At 36.1% G+C, this 21,543-nt stretch overlaps 1 long non-coding RNA gene across 1 annotated transcript in view; it reads right to left on the bottom strand.

Moving 5' to 3' along the window:
- Nucleotides 1-32: 32 nt before the first annotated feature.
- Nucleotides 33-21,543, bottom strand: part of LOC135289846 (uncharacterized) — a 41,433-nt gene continuing 19,922 nt past the window's right edge. The window contains exons 3-4 of the long non-coding RNA XR_010352581.1: nt 4,550-4,657; nt 33-1,147 (exon numbers count right to left, since the gene is read on the bottom strand). This is a non-coding gene — a long non-coding RNA (uncharacterized LOC135289846). The remainder of the gene's footprint in view (nt 1,148-4,549; nt 4,658-21,543) is intronic.

The following is a 21,543-nucleotide window of genomic DNA, read 5'->3' as shown; positions in this document are numbered from 1 at the left end:
ATCTAGTTAAATCCTACTGTTTGACATTTAGAATTATCTCTAATAGCTTTGCCACTTTCCTAGGATCTTTGTCCCCATTCAGCACAGCTGTTGTATAATCTTTACTAAAATAGTATGCCTAAACCAAATAACATATATGTTACATAGATTTTAAAATTGTAAAAGGCTATATAAACATCAAGTCCGTGGAGATTCAATCTTGTTATTTCAAGTGTAAAGAAAAGAAAACAGATGTCATACATGAAACTTAAACTACCTTAATCATAAACAAAAAAGATTAAAAGAAGGGAAAAACTAGAGGTTGCTGTTAGTCTTATTACAATCAGATTCAAGATTTTTTTCTCACAGTTCTCATATTTTCAAAATGGAATTTAAAACCAGCTGGGACAACCTGAAGACTTTAGTTTTCCAGGCTGAACAAACCAAATTCTCTCAGCCTTTCCTCACAGGAGTGGTCCTCCAACCCTCTGATCAGCTCTGTGTCCCTCCTCTGAACTCACTTAAAGAGGTCCATGTCCTTCCTGTGCTGAGGATCCCAGAGCTGGGTGCAGCACTGCAGGTGAGGTTTCACCAGAGCACAGCAGAGGGACACAGTCTGTAGCTCTTCCCCTGCCACTGATGGAGTCACTCCATCATTCAAGGCCTCTGGGCTGGTCAGGCAGGACTTGACCTTGGCAAAGCCATGCTGGCTGTCTCATATCCCTATCCTTCATGTTCCTTAGCACAGCTAAAGAGTAAAGTAAAAATAACTTCCACTAATATTTCATTATTAATATTAATTAAGGGACTAATTCCCAATACTCTACAGGCTTGACTGTAGTAGCATTAATCTGATAATCAGACTAAACTTCTGTCATTGAGATCAGTAATTTAAATTACATGCTACTTTGCTCTGCAAATAAGATCATTATGTTTTTTACACTCAAACTTCACTACTAAGATGGAGAGTTAAATTTTTTTTGGTCAGAATTTATTTTGTTTGCAACTTTCTGGAAGACCTTGGCACACAAATCCATTGCTACTTTCTTCAGGGAACAAAGTTGAACAAGGTGTAGTCTTCTCCTTCCTTGACCTCCAAATGGTGCTTCTGATTCTCTGTCCCAGTATACCAAGCCTTTGTACCTCTCCAACTCTCTGTGGCACAGCACTGCAAATAAATTAAATGAACTTACGTTTGACGTGCAACAGGTGAACTTGAAAAAGTTGTCAATTAGCAAGCATAACTATGGTGGTGGTGAGAGATTCAGCATTAGGGACATTCTGGCTTCTTGCTGTTTGCACTATAAGAAGCTCTCTGCCTGGGGCTTCTACCTACTGACATTGCAATGTACATTCATGGTGGTAAAGTGTTCACTGTAACACAGCGATTCAGTCAAAATGCAGTGGAGAATTACATTTTCCTGTGTTTACACAAAAAACAGGAGTGGCCAGAAAAGATGACATAAACATACATCATAATACATCAAACTGGTTGTTCTGATATGGATAAGGAAAGCCATGTCCATAAAACTTTGTTGCACTCTTCTGTGGGTGCACCATCTTACAATTAGTAGGATGACAAGGCCTTCTGAATGACAGAAATTGCCCTCTGAATTACAGTGAGATGCTAGAAGCAGCACAACATGACAGTGATTGAATGTTTTCAAATAATCTTGGCATTTCTTTCCTGGCTGAAATATCCTGTTGACTAGTTCATCCACCAAGGTAGAACTTAAACACTGATGTCCATGGAAAGTTTCTTTAACCTGACATTTTCCTCAAACTCTGGTATTTGTGGCATAGTCCTCTGCTACCCATCTTGGTATGGCAATTTGTAATTTTATTTAAGCTTTCACTGACAGCAAAAAGATTGACATTAAAAACAAAATCTGTTCCCAGATCAGCCAGTGAAAACCATGACAAATCAACAAGTCAGGAGGTGACAATACTGATGGTGACAGACTCAGGACAACAGGCAAATACGGTGTAAGTCCTCACCACCACCATGCTAGAAGAGAATGAACAGAAGCAACTAGGGCCATAAGTGAAAATTTTGAGGCAAATGCTATGTAAGCACCTAGTTATATCCTCCACATAATTAATTCAAAATACATCTACTCCATATTGTTTACATTACCTAATGATCAAAAAGTGCTCATTACCTAATGATCAAACTGACATCAGAGATCACCAGGTCTTTTTAAGAGTGGGAGGGAAAAGGGACAATGCATTTTCCATATCTCAGTTTCAATGTTTAAATCAATTTTTAGCAAACATTTGAAAATTTCTGAAGAATATGAGTGAAGAAAAATACCTTAAATGGCCTGCTAAACTGTGGTGACTTGAGCATTGTAGAAGTCTCTGTATGATTGCAAACACACTGGATCTATTTTGGTGGTTCTATGCTATGGAAATTGGACGTGTTTCTTTGTTTTTGAATCAAATACTATATTTGGAGATAGGAAGAGTAAAAGAATAGATGTAAATAGATATAAGTCTTCAAACTGCCTGAGAACTGACCAAACTCTTAAAGGAGGAAACAGAACTATAAACTGAGAAATAAAAGATGAATTAACACATTGTCTCCGTTAGAGCTAAGAATACTTCAATTATGTTGGGGTTCAATCCAGGACATGTGATATTAATTAGAGAAGTGTATATATGTAACAAAGATGCAAATGTAGCAGCTGTTGCTCAGAATTTTTCAAAGTTTGTTTTGTAACCCTGGTCACTGTTATCTGTATTCCTGGTGGAATACAGTAGAAAATATTAAATATTTAGAGAAATTGTTCCTAAGGAACTGCCTTTGGGCAAGGTGGTATGAAGTTGTAGAAATTTACTGTAAAGTTATAGAAAGAGTATATTTACTACTCAGAACATCACATAGACTCTGAAAAACAATGAGTGCAAACAAATTAACATTACATTCTGTACAGACCACTAAAAACTTATGGAAATGCAATGTTTCCTATGCTGACAACTTCAAAACACAGTCTGTAAAATAAAAAACCTGTGTGGCACAATTAACTCAAATACTTTCCCTCTCTGCGCCCGAAAAATGAGTTTGAGGAACAAACTCTGTGTCTGTGTTACATTGCGTTTGGCTCAAGAGTGGAAAACACATTGTAAAGTGCAGAACAGAGCACAGACTTAGGCCCCTAATTAGCCTTCCAGCCCTCAGGAGAACTGGCATTTGGGTTCCAAGAGGGATCTTTTGAGCACTAAAAGGTCTCCATCATCTCTAATACTAGTTAAGTACAATCCTGCAAATGTTATGCTTTGTTGATTAGGGGGAAATGCAAGGTATGAAGTAAGAGCAAGAATTTATGTTAGCTACACATTGAGACTTTATTGCAGAGCTCTGGCCCTGCATGTCAGATTTGCTTATTAAGAAAGCGTATGTCAAATCATCAAAATATTTTCCTTTCTCTTTTCAGACAATATGCATATAATGTACGTGTATAGCAACCTACTTTTTAGGAAAAATAATAAATAAATTATATGTATAAAATGTCCACAGAATGACAATAGGTTAAAAAAATTAAAGCATGTGTATTTGTCCATTTCTTACGTATATTTTACCCATCTCTAACTTTCAATCTCTTTAATATCTGTCTTTCCCACCAAACATGCCCTAGAAGTCTCATACAATTCAGTCCTTCTCTACTTTTAAGTCCTTCTACTCTTCCCCTTTTGACACCAGCCTTTTTAATGGGACACAATTAAAATAATAAAATAAAATAAAAATAACATAACTAAATAATCCATCAGTCTGCTTTCAAAATAATTTCTTGCTTTCCTGTTAAAGACAGGAAAGAGAAAAGAGAGGCTATGAACAAGCTTCCCCTGAAACACTGTACTTATGTCTAATACTCTTATATGGCTATTACTCCTGTATAATACAAGGCCACTCTGCTATCTATGACTTCAGAAGAGTGACTCAGAGCAATGATGCAAGGTTTATTTCTGCTTGGAAAAAAGCCTTAAAATATTTGTGTGTTTTTATAATCATAAACTGCTCAGTACAATAATTTGCAAAACTGCCAATATGTCAACCGTGCCCAGTCTTTTGGCCCATCAATTTCATATATCTTTAGTCACATTTACCAGTTTCTGTTAAAAACTCCACTTTCTTCAGCTGTCCCTGTGAAATGCCTAGAAAATCAAATATTTAACAATACTGTACAATATGCAAAATTTTGCAGATGGAAAAGGGAACAGTTGGTTAATTTCCTTTAAAGTGCATTAATTGATTTCCTAAGAAGCATAACAAAGTCATGTTTTCACTCAGATTCATGACCTGAATAAGCAGTACTTTTGTAAGAGTCTTTTCCACAACATCTACTGTCTGTAAATATTAATGACAATCAATAAAATAATGAAGTTATAAGCCTTCTTTTTGCAATTAGTTTTTAGAAGTTCAGTGATGAATTTGCTCTGGGCAACTTGGTCTGGTTTTTTTCCCCCAAGCTATGTGAGACTGTGAGATGCACAAGTTATTGTGATGATTCTTGAAACACTTCTACTACAAAAACAAACAAACAAACAAACAATTAAAAATTTTGTCTACCTGTGTGTTCCCAGGATTTAGAAAATAAGGACAATCCATTCTGAGATACTCTGCAGACCTGGGATTTTCCCCTTGAGACTGCTGGAAGCCATTTTTTCTGAACAATCACTGAGTGAAACAAAAAAAAAATTATATTTTTGAGATGATTTAGGATAAAACATATTCTGCAAAAAGAGAAAAGTAAGATTTTAATGTATTCATGAACTGAGAGTAAAAGTAAAGTAAAAATTCCTGATGAAATGAAAACAGTAAAGGAGCTGTGTGAGAAATTCTGGCTGTGTGTAGAGAAAATAGTGTAGAATCCAGAGTACACATATATTTGTAGGCAACATGTTAAAAAAGAAGTAATTCATTGAAGACAGATTTGCTCCAAATCACAAAATCTACCAATAACTGTCCAACTAAACAGAAGACTACTTATTGAAAACTATTGAAACAACCTTGCCCTTTTAAATTTATTAGATTAATGGGATTAATGAAAGATCTATTCAGTGATTGAGCAGAGAAGTCTCATATTTTTTCCCTGCACTTGCACACTAATGTTGATTCTAATCAGGTAAGGTTCGTACAGCTGAAACTAAACTAGTTTTCAGAGCTTCAGTATCTGTGATAGCTGACCTTTAGAAATCTTTCTAAATGTTAACATAATTCTGAAGATGTTTCTAAAATATTTTTCACACATCTAATATGACTTTAAAAACTCAAGATTTTGACCTTTTTGAACATACCAGAAAGACCAATGAAGAGAATTTATAGAAGCAGGAAAAACAAATGAGTGCTCAGTTTTTATGAGTAAATACAGACTGGAAGTTTTACTTCTAAGAATTCAAGGAATAGGATTTTGCAGGAATTTTTCTACAGGGATAAAAAGAAGCAAGTTATTTTAAAGTGTAAGTTTACATACTTATGGAGGACAAGACAGAAGAAGATTATTTGCAATAAAAAGGGTCTAGACTTAATATTCCAAGAGGATCTTTCTAGTTTTATGTCAAATTAGAGAAAACTGCAAGCTATTGGAGTGCATGATTCTTATTAGGCAGTTGCAGAAGATCCACACAAGAACAAGTGTTAAATCCTTAACCCAAGGGAGTCTGAGTTTGATTTTTAGGGGAATAGTACTCAGTATATTACATAGTTGAAGTTAGTGTCTAAAATACTCAGAAGTATAAAAGTTAAATGCCAACTTTCAAGAAATTGCGACTCAGTAGCTTACATTGCATTCTCTTAGATAAGTAAGATGCTACTAGAAATGGAATTTATTTTCTTAAATTATCTGGCTGCTTTAGAAATCTGTACACATTAGCTTCTCTAAGTGCATGATCAGAGAAACAAATTTAAAAGAAAAATTACTAAAGAATAGTAGGGAAGTATAAAGATAATTCTGGGTTTTATTATTCAGCATATGACTTGATACAATGTTTCAGCTTATTTTAGTATGTCTAATTAAATTGGAAAATTCTGAAATATCAGTAGTCTATTTTGCCACTGTATAAAATTGCTACATTTGAATGAAGAGCACTACAAATCTCAGGGCAATTTTGCCATTTTTGTATTTCTTCAATTAATCAAATCAACATATCAAAATTTGTTACTGCTTTAACATTGCTGGTTACTATCTGTTATTTTTTAGACTAATTTTGAAGTGAAATTTTAACCTTTTTTTTTCCAACAATATTCCACAAGTTGCAGCTCAGCAGACAATTGCCATATTTATATGCTTAAATGGCAAATCTAGATTCTTAATTGAATTAATGGTTAGGCAAGGTATGCTTTCTATGAGGAGACTAAGGGAAAATACATGTAATCAAGCAGGTTGCAACCTTGCATAAAACCTTAATTTGGTATAGCCTTAACAATTTAACAAATAAATAGTGTATCAATATTTGGCTCTTTTAAGTCTGGCAAGATCTATTTCTTCTTGTGAGTTTCACTGTGCTCCTTCCCACCCCATACATCTTAAGGAAAGCAGTAGAAGCCCCAAGGAGCACTTTAGCTTGATTTCACAGCACAATTCTATCTTCTGTGGACAACAGCTGGCAGTTAATCACAAAAACCCCTGTCTTATCCAGACACATTTATATTCCAGGTGTTCTTCTGTAAATTTAGGCTGTGAATGAGATTATGTCTCCCTTTTTATGTTGCTTGCTGTCTTGGCTTTACAACACAGTACCCCCAAGTGGCCTGTTTAAGTCAGAATTCAAACATAATAGTTCACTGATGGGTTTTTAATGAACAAAGCTGAAACTAGATTAAGATTAAAAAAATAAAGAGGGTAGCAGGGAGCATTTCAAAGAATCTTATGCAAACAAAACTCAGCTCAGCGACATGTCAGAGGAAATGAGTGTTTTACTTAAAATCACTCAGAAGACAATCACACAGATTTTGACTTTGCAATGCCTTTCACTGGCCTGTGGTCCTGGCGCATGGTTTTGCTCAAGAGTGTCCGTAAAATGGTAACACTAGTCTTTGGAAGTAATTTTTTCCCCTTCATGGAGGTTTTGTGTGATCATGAGCCAAAAAGGACTGGGTAGAGCTCAAACTTGTTTTCATGTTTATCACATGGCATTAAAAACAGCTGAGCATACGCTAGATTAATGACAGTGACATTGAAAGGATGACAGAAAGGAGAGGAAAGGGGAGAGGGAGCTTCACCTTACTTTTTTAAAAATTGGCTGTTCCCCTATTTTTTTTTTCATGAGCTAAAATGTAGTATGTTTTGTACTGGAAACTTCTGTTCTAAGTAGCCAGTCAGCTTGTTGAAGCAAAAACTCCCTGGACAGTTGTCATCAAGCGTTTTGATTGAAACCATGTTGCTTTAAACAGACATGGGATCATATTCTGCAAGGACCCCACAGCTGAACAGCCTCACTGAATTCACTCGTAGGTGAAGTTGTACTGATTGGTATCAATCAGGGGGCGTGCAGTCCATGCTTCAACATGCAGCCAGGGTTAGAGGAACTGATTGAGGCTCCATGATTGGTGTGGGACTCTTGAGAATGCAGAAAACACCTCTTGCTGTAGTCTTCACTCATAGCCCAGTGAGAGTTATTCTGAATTCAGATGATGAATGAATATTTGTTTTAAGGTCTGCCTGGTTTAAGTACAATGATAAGAATGCCTTAATCTGATTTGTTTCTACCATTGGCATAATCCTTACATAAAGGCTACTAAACACTGCAGTCATTCTATCTTTCACGGTAGTATGGTAGGATATCGTGCCTTGAACTGAGGTTTCTGGGATGTATCTCTCCCTGAACAATGTCAGTTAATTCATCTGATTGAAGGACAATCATGTGACAGCAAACTAAGGGTTTCATGTAATATGAGAACTTTAGGATTTTTTCTCTTGTTTTCAAATATGAAATATATATCTATATATGTCTGTCTATCTATCTATCTATCTATCTATCTATCTATCTATCTATCTATCTATCTATCTATCTATCCTGTGTTTAGGATTGAGTGTCAAAGACAAATTTTACCTCATTGAACATGATAGCTGAATGATACTGCCAATCGAAATACTAAGTAAAGGTAAACAACATATTTTCAGAGTCCACATGATGGTTTATACAAGAACTGATATGCAGGGTTAATATTGGTATTTAAAAATGATGCCAAAAATGGATGGATGGAATTACAGCAGCAGTAGTTACAACTTGCCACCAACTTACATTTTGAATTTTGTTTCTTTTTCACCACATAATTATTTCATTAAATAAAAAAAGAGAGATGAGAGAGAGAAAAAAATAATATAAAATAGATTAGTTAGGATTTGAAACGTGCTATACAACTCTGAGTGCTCAAGGGTCTTCTGTTATGGACCACATTCAGAAAACTCTAGCTTCCCTTCAGCAGTAGCTCACCCAAAACTCACCCAGGGTGGCTTGCATGGGGTCCCACCAGCAGGACTTTAGATCCTGTATCTTCATTTTTTAGAAAGTCCAGAAATCTTACTACTCTCTAACTATGATCATGATATGAAATACCACATGGGAGATTAAAGAGAAAAATCATGAAATTACGTGAGGAAGCTATAATCTACCCTCTCCATTCCTTTTGTTGTTAATGGTGTTAGTGGTTATATGCTGCCAACAAGCACAGGAAAAGAAGTTATATGCCCAAAGGACTTACAGTTGTACAGACCTGTTCTTGCTTACTGCTGTATGTGACTGTACACATATATATATCTACCAGCACTGAATATATTTTCTGTTTGCCCATTGTCTGAGATGCTGGAAAATTGCAGTTTATTCAAGAAAAGCTTCCATCCACATCAAATGCAATTCTGAAAAAATAATTAAGGCATGTAGTCTGTGAGTATTAAATAGTACTAGTATTTATTTAAAAAATCCATAAAAACTGACTGGCAAGAATATTGACCTACATCAAATTGTAGGTTTGGACAACTGTTTGATAAAATAAAAATTTTAAAGTAATCCTACAACTACTTATTTCAACTATTCAGATAATGGGGGTTTTTTTGCTTGTTTTTTTTTTTTTTTTCCCCTAAATCGCTTGGTTTTGCTGATTTGTTTAACATTCTCTATTTATGTCTTGTTACATGTTTTCCACTTTTTTTTCTAATGTCATCTCCCCACACTGGGTAATTTTCCTTCTGAAGCCCTATTAAAACAAAGGATAAGCTGTATAGCTAGTCAGTTGTTAGCTATTGTCATCTTATTATTAAAAATGATGAAGATTACACAGTTTTGATTGTTATTTACTGGGGGGTGGGGGTTTTGTTTGTTTTCATTTTGCCCTGTGGGCTAATTAGGCCTGCATAAAATATATTATGATTATAATAATGAGAAAAAATATAGCCTTTCAGAATTTTTAAATCACTCTTCTCATTTTCATACAATTTCAAAGAAGTCCAGGTAATTCTGTAAATGGAATTTGATCTAACTAAGGCTATTTCTTCTTTAGTAGTCTGTTACATAGGTATATATGAGGCTGACAAAATATTTGCTTGCATTTTTTAAAGAAAATCTAAAACTGGTAAAGCAGTCAAACCTTACATTTTTGATATTGATTTTCAGGTTAATGGTTAAGGTTTCTGCATGTCATATAACCTTGTCTATCACAATTACAGAGTACTGCTTGTTATGTCCTTCAAACACCTCGAGAGAATAGTAGTGTAAAGGAACTATTTTCTTGTGTTGGAGCTTTTATGCATGAACAATCTGACATCATGCCACTCATTAAGGAAAATTTAATAAATGTTTGCTATGAGTTAGGACTGTAAAAACAGAGAAAAGTTGCTCTGTGACAGGATAAACCTGAATATTCCATAAAGACCTTCTTTCAAACTGTCCTGCTTAAATGACTTAGTCCAAAGTTACCTGACCCTTTTTATTCTTCTTAGTTTTCATATTTAGAAAGCCTTGTGAATTATTTTGGTCTGTCAAGAAACTTTTTTCCCTTTATCTTTAATCATCTTTTTTATCTCTAACTTTTCTCCTCTTAGGAGGAAATTGTACGCAGAACATTGTCTGCATCGTCTTATGATGACTTTTCTTTTGCTAAAAGAAACTCAATCAGTCATTAATCACTTCTTATCTGAACTATTGCTATTTCCTCTTCACAGTCCTTATAAATCCTTATTATCTCAGCTTTAGCAAGACTGAAGTATCATAGCCATAGAGTCCTTCCTACCCAGTAAACATCAACATATCAGACTCTACCCTAGCTTTCTACTTAAACTGATCTTCTAATCAACTTCAAAGTGGTGTTTTTCAAAATGTTGATAAATTATTTTCATTCACTACATTAACTTGTTGTCCAGCTATATCTAACTTTACTATTTCCCCTTGATACCTTCTCTGTGTCTGCACCACCATTTGAGCAGATTACTAGTGTCTTAAATGAAATTCTGTCTTTGTGGTATCTCTGTGACAAAGCAAATTTAAATCTCACATTTAAGTCTCTCTATTTTAAGGTAAGTTGATTGATTTTGTGTATATCCATGTATGATATTGTTTTATACAGAACTCTGTTTCGGAATTTGCCAGTAAAGTCCTGCAGAATAAAACAAGAAAATAATGCCATGTAATTCTGTAGTTTTTTCCCATTTAGTACTTGATGACTTTAAAGTCTTCTTCATTTTGTACTGATGACTTAAACTGACATTTGACATCAGTGCATCTTTTCTTTGCATGAGTTACTCCACAATATTTTTTTCTTTTTAAACCCCTAAATTAAAATGGGAGTGTACATTAAGTACACGTATGTAAAAAGATAAAATCTATAGCTACATGAAGAATTTGAAAGTTTTTAATTTTATAAAGCATTCTGTTTAAGCAAAGTAATACTTGATTTTTTAAAATTATTTTAAAAAATCTTTAAATCAAGATATTAAATGAAATTGATGAAAAGACTCTGGCATGAAGCATTATAAAAATTGTGAGAAATGCTTTCTAGAATGTGAAAAAAAATTAAATAAAGAAATCAAATAAAATCCACATTAGATTTTTCTAGTAGAGTAGATTTTGTGACTAAGTTCCTTCCAAGCTGAGTAAAGACAATTTTGCTGTTCATGAGAGCATCCAACATTTGTAAGGCTATGGGGATGATGCATTTGCTGTCTGACAAAACAGATATATGACAGTCAAAACCACCTCATACTGCTCCTCAGACAGGAAGCCTTAAATTTATCCCAGCACCCACTTTTAGGCAAATGTACATTGGGGAGCTTCCTTTGATACAATATAAAAAATACAAAAATTCAAATACAGGTTGGTTTGGTTTTTTTTTTGTTTGTGGTTTTTTTTTTTTTTTTTTTTTTCATAAATTATCATTCCTGTCACAATCAGGCCAATCAATAGCATGTGAGCTCTGTTTTCTTTCTTTTTAAAAAATGTTGATTTGCAAACTGAAATAGGAGGTAAATGCACTACAGGAGCTTCCTTTTACCAGGCTAATTGAAGGATTTTTTGTTGTTGTTGTTTATACTTGGAGAACAGATCTGTAAGATCTAATTAAAAATATTAAGGATGCTACAATCCAGAAAACTGTACTTATGAAACACCCTGACTTTTCAATGAGATATAAAACATCACATAGTGTATGAAAGCTGCCAGTAGAAGAGTAGTAGAGAGAAACAGAAACAGAAAACAGGGACAAGGTCAAGTCTGGAATATTTCAGAGACTGAACAAATGACAGATGAGTGTGATAGAGGTATGGAGGAATAGATTCCTGGAAACATACTTTATAATTAGAATATGAGTCCTGAGTATCTATCTGGTGGACAATCTTCAACTCTAGCTAGGTTGACAGATTAAATAACTTTGTGTTTTCTTTCAATATAACGGTAGGTCACTGCAACTTCTTATACTCAAATCAACATTTGGCATACTGTCAGTAGTTGGCTATTCATGGCTTTTGTTATTCCAAATAGAAGTCAGAAAACTGGGCACAATGTATCTTTAAAAAAAGGTACTAGATATTTGTAATTTCTCTGGAGGTTGATACATAATTGCTGTATACATTTCCATCAAATGCCAGTGCAGAGACCTGGGTACCATACTCTGCATCATTTAAGCTCATCTGTTAGAGTAAAAAAGGATAAGGTTCTTTGGATGCAGGTGAATTTAACCTATAGTTACCATTTCATAATTTTAGAATTACTAGTGGGGAAACAGTCTTTTTTCCATATAAAAACATAACATGAAAAATTGTTCTTTTTTTCCACTCCTTTTTGGTATAGACTACCACAACTTCTGGATAATAACATGTGATGTGAAAAGGCAAAGCCAAAGATTTATGTTTTATAATACTGAAGACTGAAAAAAGAGATAAAATTGAACACTGATGAACAGAAGCATAAGATTTTCTGATAGTCCTAAAAAACAGTTTGAAAGAAACTTACAAATTTGACAGCACTACAACTCAAGAAGGCTTAAAAACCACTAGTTTAATGAAGATTTATTGATTACTGCTTAAGCAGTTGCTGAGCTTTGTTTGTAGGCTTTCCACCTACCATAACATAATCGATGTTATACTCCTTTATTACAGAATTAAACAGACTGGACCATTTCAGCTTGGGTCCTCAGGGAAGCCAATCTCAGAGGCAGCAACAGGAGCTCCAGAGACAACAATTTCAATTGCAAAAATACATATTAGTTATAGTGGGATTATTAATTAAGATGCTTACTTGCTGAGGTGTTACTAAATGGTATGCTACAACAGGCATGAACATACTCTTCTGAGAGCCTAGGCCAACAAGAGCCATTTAACTGCAATTAGAATATCACAGAGCCCAAGCTAATAAGCCTTGGCCTGAAGTATGGTATATTATTTTAGGAATTATGCCATACTAAAGTGGCATGGACTATATTGGTTGACACTGCAAATGAATGAGATTATTTGCTAGCTAAAACATACACAGATATTGTCACAATTTCAGCACAGAGATTAGGTTGCTCCAGCAGTTCAGTTGTGCATTTCTAAACTGAATATTTTATAAAGAAAAGCCAGAGCCCCAGCTCAGAACAATGAGTTACTGTGTTTTCATACAGAAGTTATGATGTTTGTTATGTAATAATTAATAATTAATAACATGAAATCCCAATTTCATTACTTTTTAGTTACCATTAAACATAATGTTGGGAACTGGGGAGAAGTGACATTGCAAAGAGGTTTAACTGCTCTTTCTCTCTGGAAATAGTTGAGATCCCCACAAAATTACAAAAAAAAAAAAAAGCTACTTTGCTAGAATTACATGTTTTAAGATGGACTTGCTATTAATGGATAATACAGAATCATGGAACAAGTCAGGTTTGAAGGGACCACAGCGTGTCATCTGATTCAACCTCCCTGCTCAATCAAGCAGGAGCATCCTAGCATACACAGCAGAGGACTGAGTCCCGATGGTTCTTGAATATCTCCAGTGAAGGAGACCACACCACCTCTCTGGACAATATTCAGGTGGAACTTCCTGTGCATCAGTGTCTGCCCATTGCCTCTTGTCTTACTGCTTATACCAAGAAGAACCTGGCTCCACGCTCTGACAATGTCCCTTTAGATATTTATACATGTTGCAGAGGTCCCCTCTCACTTGTCTCTTCTGAAGCCTGAAAAGGCTCAGCTTCCTCAGCCTTTCCTCATAAGAGAGATACTCCAGTCCTTTAATCATCTATGTTATCCTCTGCTGGGCCTGCTCCAGGAGCTCCATGTCTCTCTTGTACTGGACACAGCACTCCATATCTACATATTCTTAGAAAAGATATCCTATTGTCAGAGACATTATTATGACTGTTAAAAGACTTCTTACTCTCTTAGGTTGCACATGCAAGATTTGGCCAGAGGTATGTATTACACCTGTTAGAGGTGGGGCAGTTTTCTTTATCTCTTCCACGACCAATCCTACCTCCAGGAGATATCTTCTGTTAATGGGCCATTGCGTGTCACTGCATGACTGATAAAATTACATCATCCCATTGGGAGATGCTCCAGCCAGAGGGAGGAGCCAAGCATTCCTACCTGGATATCATCTGAGATATGGAACAAAACAGGCAGCTTTTTCCCACTGGATTCCAAGAGGAGCAGCTGTCTTCTTCACTGGATTCAGAGAGGAAGACCAGGCCCATCTACATTCCCACTGGTCCTTCAGAGGAAAACTGCACCCACAGGATGACTGCTCCAGCAGAACCACACCTGTCACTGCAGGAGGACTGCAGCCACCACTTAATCAGACTGCTACCAACACCCTGACCCACAGGGTGTCAGGTTGTGTTCTGACTCTATCAGTGTTGTTTTATATCATTACATTTTTATTTTTCCCTAGTAAAGACCTGTCATTCCTACTCCCATATCTTTGCCTGAGAGCCCCTTAATTTCAAGATAATAACTATTCAGAAGGAGTGGGTTTACATTTTCCATTTGAAGAGATGCTCTTGCCTTCCTTAGTAGACACCTGTCTTTCAAACCAAGACACTTTGGAGGATGACAGCCTTGCTGTGGAGCCATCTCACATGTAGATGCAAGGTGACAGGAACTGAGATGCTGGAGCATGCAGAACTGCAAAATCAGGTTGCACTGGGAGTCCCTCATTCTGTACTTAAGAAATAAATGGGTACTAGTGAAAACTAAGATTTTCAGACAGTTTTTTATTTTAAAAAGTTTCAGACACTTTTTTATTTTAAAAAGTGTCTTGGACTAAAACATGTATTGTGTTTAGTAAATGAAACAGAAAGTAACAGGTTGGTATGTGCATTATGAGCTAGGACTGTTTTCTAAAGGAAAGGAAAGAAGTGTTTGAAAATACATGGCAAGTAAAATTTTGGAGGAATCTGATTCTTCACTTTCAATTCAGACTGTAATTTAGGCCTGTCCTGGACCTTTGTAAGGCTGTCAAAAAGAGGAGCAGAAAAAGATAATATTTGCCAAATAATATTTGGCAAAATATTTAGAAATCCCTGTCATATTTTTCTGCATATGCCATAAATAAAGGGACACCTCTCTCTGCCCCTCAAAATAATGTTTTGTAGTCTGTCAATCTCCAAAGCTAAGCAGGCAAAAACTGGTATATTGTCTGAGGATAAGTGGAACCATACCCTGAGCAATTTGACAGGCAACACCCACAACACAGCTACAGACGTTGGAACCCAGAACATTCCTCTGGCTGCCCTGCAAGGGGCTCAGAGACCCTGGCACAGAGTCAAAGACACCTATGCCTTCAATTTTTAACCCATGGAAAAAATTACCAACTTTGTATGAAGATGTAAAAGCCAGAAGAGTTTAAGTAGAATGATAGTTAATTTGTCACAGGGTGAAAAAGTAGAATTTTGGGGTTTTAGAATGGGGGTTCAAGAGGCAAGATGGAGAAATTTGGGTGTGTTCTGTCCTACCATCTCCTTCTTCTTGTCCTCCATCTTCTGTGTGATGGTGGAACTTTTGGATTGTTTTAGAGTAGAGACAGACTGTCTAACATAGATGATAGGTATTAGAAAATTATTGTAAATAAAGTACACATAGTTCTTAGTATAAAATGTTGACACCACCCCAAGGGTGGTCAGTGTGCCATGAACCGACCTGTTAGACAGACCTCTGCGGGTCAGGAAAAGAATGTATTAGATAAGAGAAAATAAACAACCTTGAAAACCAGAGCCAAGGAATTCCAACTCCATCTTCGATCACTGGGCTGGGAAAAAGAGACTTTCTAACAACACCTCGATGTCATCTCGACCTCAGAGACCCCCCATCAACAGATGCCATAACTTCTCCAAGAGCCCCGAAACCTGATTTTCCAAATGTAAGTTTGTCTGAAAACACATGAATTGAAACTCTGTTTTTCAAGACGTTATATATCTAACATAGCAACAATATGTAATGCACAGACAAATGACAGTGACTTCAGGTACTGAAGTCTGGGGTGAGATACAAAATCACTCATCCCAGTCCAAAAGGAAAACTTCCTCAGTAGCAAAACATCATTAGAGAAATCATGTGGTATCTTTTATACTTTGCTCAACCAAATTACATTTTGGCATCAGCCAAGAACCAAGCTATCATATTTAATAGAAATGCAGTGAGCCTATAATATTTAAAACTGATTCCAGAGGAAAAAAGGCATTTCAGAAGTACAAAAAAGCAAACAATGACAAACAGAAGAATTTATATGATACAGTTTCTGAAGTGTTTTCCCATTCAGAAAAAATATAATATATATCTAGCAGAGGAAAACAACAGTAACATCTTATATTGCAGTCCTGAAAATCTGGTGGGCACAAACAGAGGGAAATTTGGAATTGGACAGAAATTCCTTCTTCCAAGTTTCATCCTAGTGTGCTGCAAAAATGAAGATAAGGGGTGACATGAACCTGCCAATTTGTACAAGAACACCTAAAGTGATAATATCAGAACTAGCACCCCTATCAAAGCAAAGAGATCTCATAAACATCTTTAGTAAAAGTGACGTCTGTGCCTGAGGGGGAATATATAGATCCAGTTCACTGGGACATCACATATACGTCGAAAGTATCTGGTACATTTTATGGAGCACTCAGATTTCACACAGAGTACTTGCCTTAACTACACCTAATATGTCATGTTATTTGTGCTTAGCAGAGCCTGAAACTCTACTAAATCAGCACAGTATCACCAACAGAGCTATGTCCATAATAATCCTCATAAACTGCAGGCAGATGCAGTTTCTCCCCTTGTAGCTTTTGTGAAACAGCAGTGTTGTGCCTCATAAAAATATGACTTTGAAAATCCCATTGTGCTGCAACCGGGGTTTGATATGCTCTTTCTTGTGATAGCTAGACTGAAATAGTTTGTTCTGGTTCTGTGTTCATCTTCCCTGACAGCTGGGGAAATGTCTTCATGTTTTCTCCTCATGAGACATGGCTATTACTAGAATGTGAGCTACTTTATTAAGAAAACTTATTTTACTTCCCTCTTAACAGTTTTTTCCCCTCTGTGTGGCTCTCTTATGAGATGCAACCAACTGTGAAAAAAGGGGTACTATCAATATAGTTCTGGCACTTTAGTCTACATCTTGGAACAATAAAAATGGAAAGCGAGTGAAAGAATCATAACCTAATGCTACTCTTAGAGCTGAAGGATTTGAACTAGTAAAAATCAAAGTACATGTTCAATTCATATAGATTTGCCGGAATTAACTGTCCCCAGTATGCTTCTTCTGTGTCAGTAGGAAACAGAATATTACCCAATGTGGCAAAATGTATTTGAGAAGAAAAGAGCACATTGGATAAAGCAGCTCTGGTGAGGGTGAGTTCTGCAGCACAGAAATACTGAGCTCATCTTAGAAAAGTTTGAAAGCAAAGGCTGTGCCCAGACATCTATTCAGCCTTCTTGGCAGTGTGCTGTCTGGGGTCACAACTGTGAAAAAAGGGGTGCCATCAACATTATTCTGGCTAGTCAGAAGGAGCCAGATGTGGGGCTGTTCATTTTTGCAGAGAGCAGCTGTGTTTTGGGTTATAACTCCTTTCTGAGCAGAGGAGAGAAAGGCTGCAGCCTCGAAATGTGTGAAGGAACAGTTTTCTAACATGTAGTTTGTTTTTCATGGATGTGATGCACTGGAAGCATTTTCCTTATTCCCCAGGGAAATGGTGGACTACCAGCTGCAGTGCATAATTAATATTAGAATGAATCTCAAATGAGGTCATATAATAAATATCATAAACATCTCACAGTGCATTTGATCGTCTCCTTCAACATCTGTAGTTTCAACATCTGTAGCATTTACGGCAGCCATCACTTTATGGAATAGAAAAATTAATATTTTTGCTAATAAAAAAGGTCTAGATTTTCTCAGTTTCTATCATTTCTTTTCTCCATGCCTACATTAATTCTCCTAATATTTTTGAAATAAATTTGGATCCTATTTGGATCCTTTTTGCTAAGGCCTAGTTTCTTCCTAAGAAAATCTTATGGAGGGAGAGGGGGTAAAAGACTATGATACAAGGCAGACATGGTTTTGCAGTAGGATTTCTTAGATTTTGGCATAAAAATTTCTTTGCAGTAAATGTATGTTTTTCATCAGGCTTGCTCTACCATGTGGTCTAATCTTCTTGATATTTTGCCCAACATATTATGAGCTCAAACTACTATTTCTTTCCTTTGTACAAGCCAGTAATATAAATGCTAGAGCAAATGGTACAAATCCCAGTGGAACACACATATCTATTTCATTTGGGTTGCTGGTTGCCAATGGGAATAAACAGATTTTTTTGTCTTTGAAGAGTTCATTAGCTTCTAAGGGGAAAAAAAAGGGCATTACAAAACTCCCTTTCTAACTGTGTAAATCTATTGGGAACCAAACTCAAAACTTCATTTAGTTTTTTTAGGAGCATCTGCTGACCTTGGCTTTGACAAACCTTGTAAGCTGTACTTTAGCCCACACAGCTTTAGATGCTCACTGTTAACTTAGCAGACACTGCTTGTGTCCAAGCTGAAAAAGGGTGTTGGTTGAGAAAACAACTGCCTGAGTTATCCCGATGAACTCTTCTATTAGATCATCCCTATTGCCAGCTTTTCCCTACTGTTTGAACACCTTTTCCTCAAGGTTGGCCAAGGAAGTATTATCTTTCCTGGACAGTGTACAGAACCCATCAATACTCCTTCAAAATCCTTTACCTGTATAGAAGTGCAGTGTATGCAGGATGTATCCAGCTACCACTCTCAGTCTCTGTTTCTATTAAAAACATACATATAGGAAACTAGCAAGATCTACAGGGCCAAATGCTATGATTCTTACTTGATTTAAATTGCTATCAACATTGAAAGGATGAATGTTCAAGAAAATACCAGATTGTCTACTGGTTTTGTTTTCCCAGAAGGCACTGTCATCCTACTGGTGATCCTCTCTCCAGGCTGAGTCTCTAGAGGGAATTCTAAAGAATCAGTTTCAATCATAGGTAATTCACAGAAAAAGAAAATTATAAAGTGGAAAAGGAATCTCTGACTAAAGAGTACATAAAAAAGGGGGCTAGAATTATTTTTTATTTGGGATCAATTTTACTTGTTCCATACCATCTTATAGTAATTGCTTTATGACAAAGAATACTAGATAAAAACATCAAGTTGTTAAATTAAATGAAATAATTTTCATACGAAATGCACGCATGAGAGCTTGGAAAAACTGGCAAATTAGTTATGATTTTCAGACCTCTAGAGAGGAATTAATGAATAAATTTGTAAAATTGAATAAATAAATGTATTTGTTCTCCTAAATCTATATATAATATTTTCAAATAGATTTAAAAATATATCAGAAGTGATTGAAAATGTATTTCAATGTAACTTCAACTGTTAAAATGTAGGCAAACCAGTAATTACAATGCTCTAGTTGTTCACAGTTCATACAAAGTATTTATTTGATGTAAGAGAACAGTACCAAGACATTAATAACAAGTCATGTAAGATCCTCAATTTTTTGGAGGATTTTTTGTATATTGTTAGAACTGATCAGTGGATATAGCATCAGGTATTCTTGAGATATGAGATACCCATAGGTAGCATGACTATTACTGCCCCAAGAACAAAGCCACAGAAAACTCAGCATTCAGATTTCCATCACTATCATCTCTATGTCCTTTGTTTTGTGGCTGTCTTACACTTGAGTGCCTGCTACAAAATAACTGTTATTAAAATTCAATTACTGAAGATAATATGGTCTTTCAACAAGTATTCATGACTTTTTATGAATTTCATGTCCAGCCATTCTCCTAGCACAAGCATTGGATGTTTCTTACAAAAAGTCTCATTCTCACTGTAACTCGCATTATGTTTTCAGCTTTTTTGTTTGTTTGTTTGGTTTTTTGTTTTGTTTTGTTTTGTTTGTTTGTTTTTTTTGTTTTTTTTTTTTTTTAATGCGATGCCTAATGTAATTGGTTGTTATTTAATGGATGTCAGTAATGGACACAAAAGGAACACTATCATCAACAGTAGAGAAGAAACATGGAAGGAGGAACTACCTACCATGCTTGAACTATATTTTTTCCTGGTGCTGATATTTTTTCCTGGAGGTATAGCAATCTTGAACAGGGCACTTGTACTAGCATATCTCTAAAAACTGAATATTTAGGGATATCTTCAAGTGCTTGCATCTTTCCTGGTCCTGTGTTGTGGTTTATCCTGTTGGCAGCATAGGACACCCCTTTGATCAGGTGGAGTCAGTTTTCCCAATTCAGTACCCCTCAAAACTCTTGTGTACCCCAGCCTACTTGCTGGAAGGGCAGTATGAGGGGCAAAAATGACCTTTACACTGAATGGGCACTGTTTAGCAATAACTAAAGAATCCGAGTATTATCAATGCTGTTTTCATCACAGATCCAAAACAGCACCAAACAAACTGTATAAAGAAAATTAACTCCACCACAGTCCCAGCCAGCTGAGTCTGTCCGCAGATTCTCTCAAACTTGCCATTTTAATTAAAAATAATTTCCTTTTAAGACACAGTGATAAAAGCGTAAATTAATATAGGTGATGACATTTTCTGTATTGAAACCCATTTTGGGATGGTTTCCAGCTTTAAAAAATATCAAACTAAATAAAAACAGCAGATGCATCAGCATTTGTCTGTGAAATTCTGAGGCTCCAACCGTGAAGGCAGAACTCACAAGCAATTTCTCTTGAAGTCTAAAGTACTTTTATAATCCGTGAGTGAATTATTTATATGCAAGCCTAATCAATGTTTACAGCATGGTAAGAAATTCTCACCTCCTATATGCAATGCAATTTGTTGTGTAATTTCATTTAGTTTATGTAAGCTTGACAACAAAATCCAAGAGAAGGTTGTACATTCTGTAGGTCCCGTGATTATTGCACTGTGACATTGTCACTGTTTATCCTCATGCATCAAGCAAGACTCTCACAGCCACTTGCTCACTCCCCCACAAGCTGGACAGGGATAGAATTGGAAGGGTAAAAGGAAGAAAGCCCATGCATTGAGATAAAGACAGTTTAATAAGAAAAGCAAAAGCCACGCACAAAAACAAAGCAAAACAAGGAATTAATTACCACTTCCCATGGGCAGACAGGTGTTCAGCCTTCCCCAGGAGAGCAGGGCCCCATCACATGCAAGTAATTTGGAAAGACAAACACCATCACTCCAAACGACCCCCCACTTTCTCCTTCCTCCCCATTTTATAACAGAGCATGATGCCATATGGTCTGGAATATCCCTTTGGTCACTTGGGGATCACCTGTCCTCGCTCCTCACAGCCTTCCACACACCCCCAATGTCCCTGCCAGCATGGCAGTGCAAAAAGCAGAAAAGGCCTTGGCTCTGTGTAAGCCCTGCTCAGAAATTACAAAAACATCTCTCCATTATCAACCCTGTGTTCAGCACAAATCCAAAACAAGCTCCATACCAGACACCATGAAGAAAATTAACTCTACCCCAGCCAAAACAAGGTTATGTCTAGGCATATTTTTTGCCTAGACATGCCAGATGTACCTCAGTCGTACTCTTACAAAAAACAAAATTAAAATTAGAACTCATTAATGTCCAGCTGGGTCACAT

The sequence above is a fragment of the Passer domesticus genome, chromosome Z (assembly GCF_036417665.1).
Source record: "Passer domesticus isolate bPasDom1 chromosome Z, bPasDom1.hap1, whole genome shotgun sequence".
NCBI classification, from domain to species: domain Eukaryota; kingdom Metazoa; phylum Chordata; class Aves; order Passeriformes; family Passeridae; genus Passer; species Passer domesticus.
This window is presented reverse-complemented; position numbering and strand designations above follow the sequence as displayed.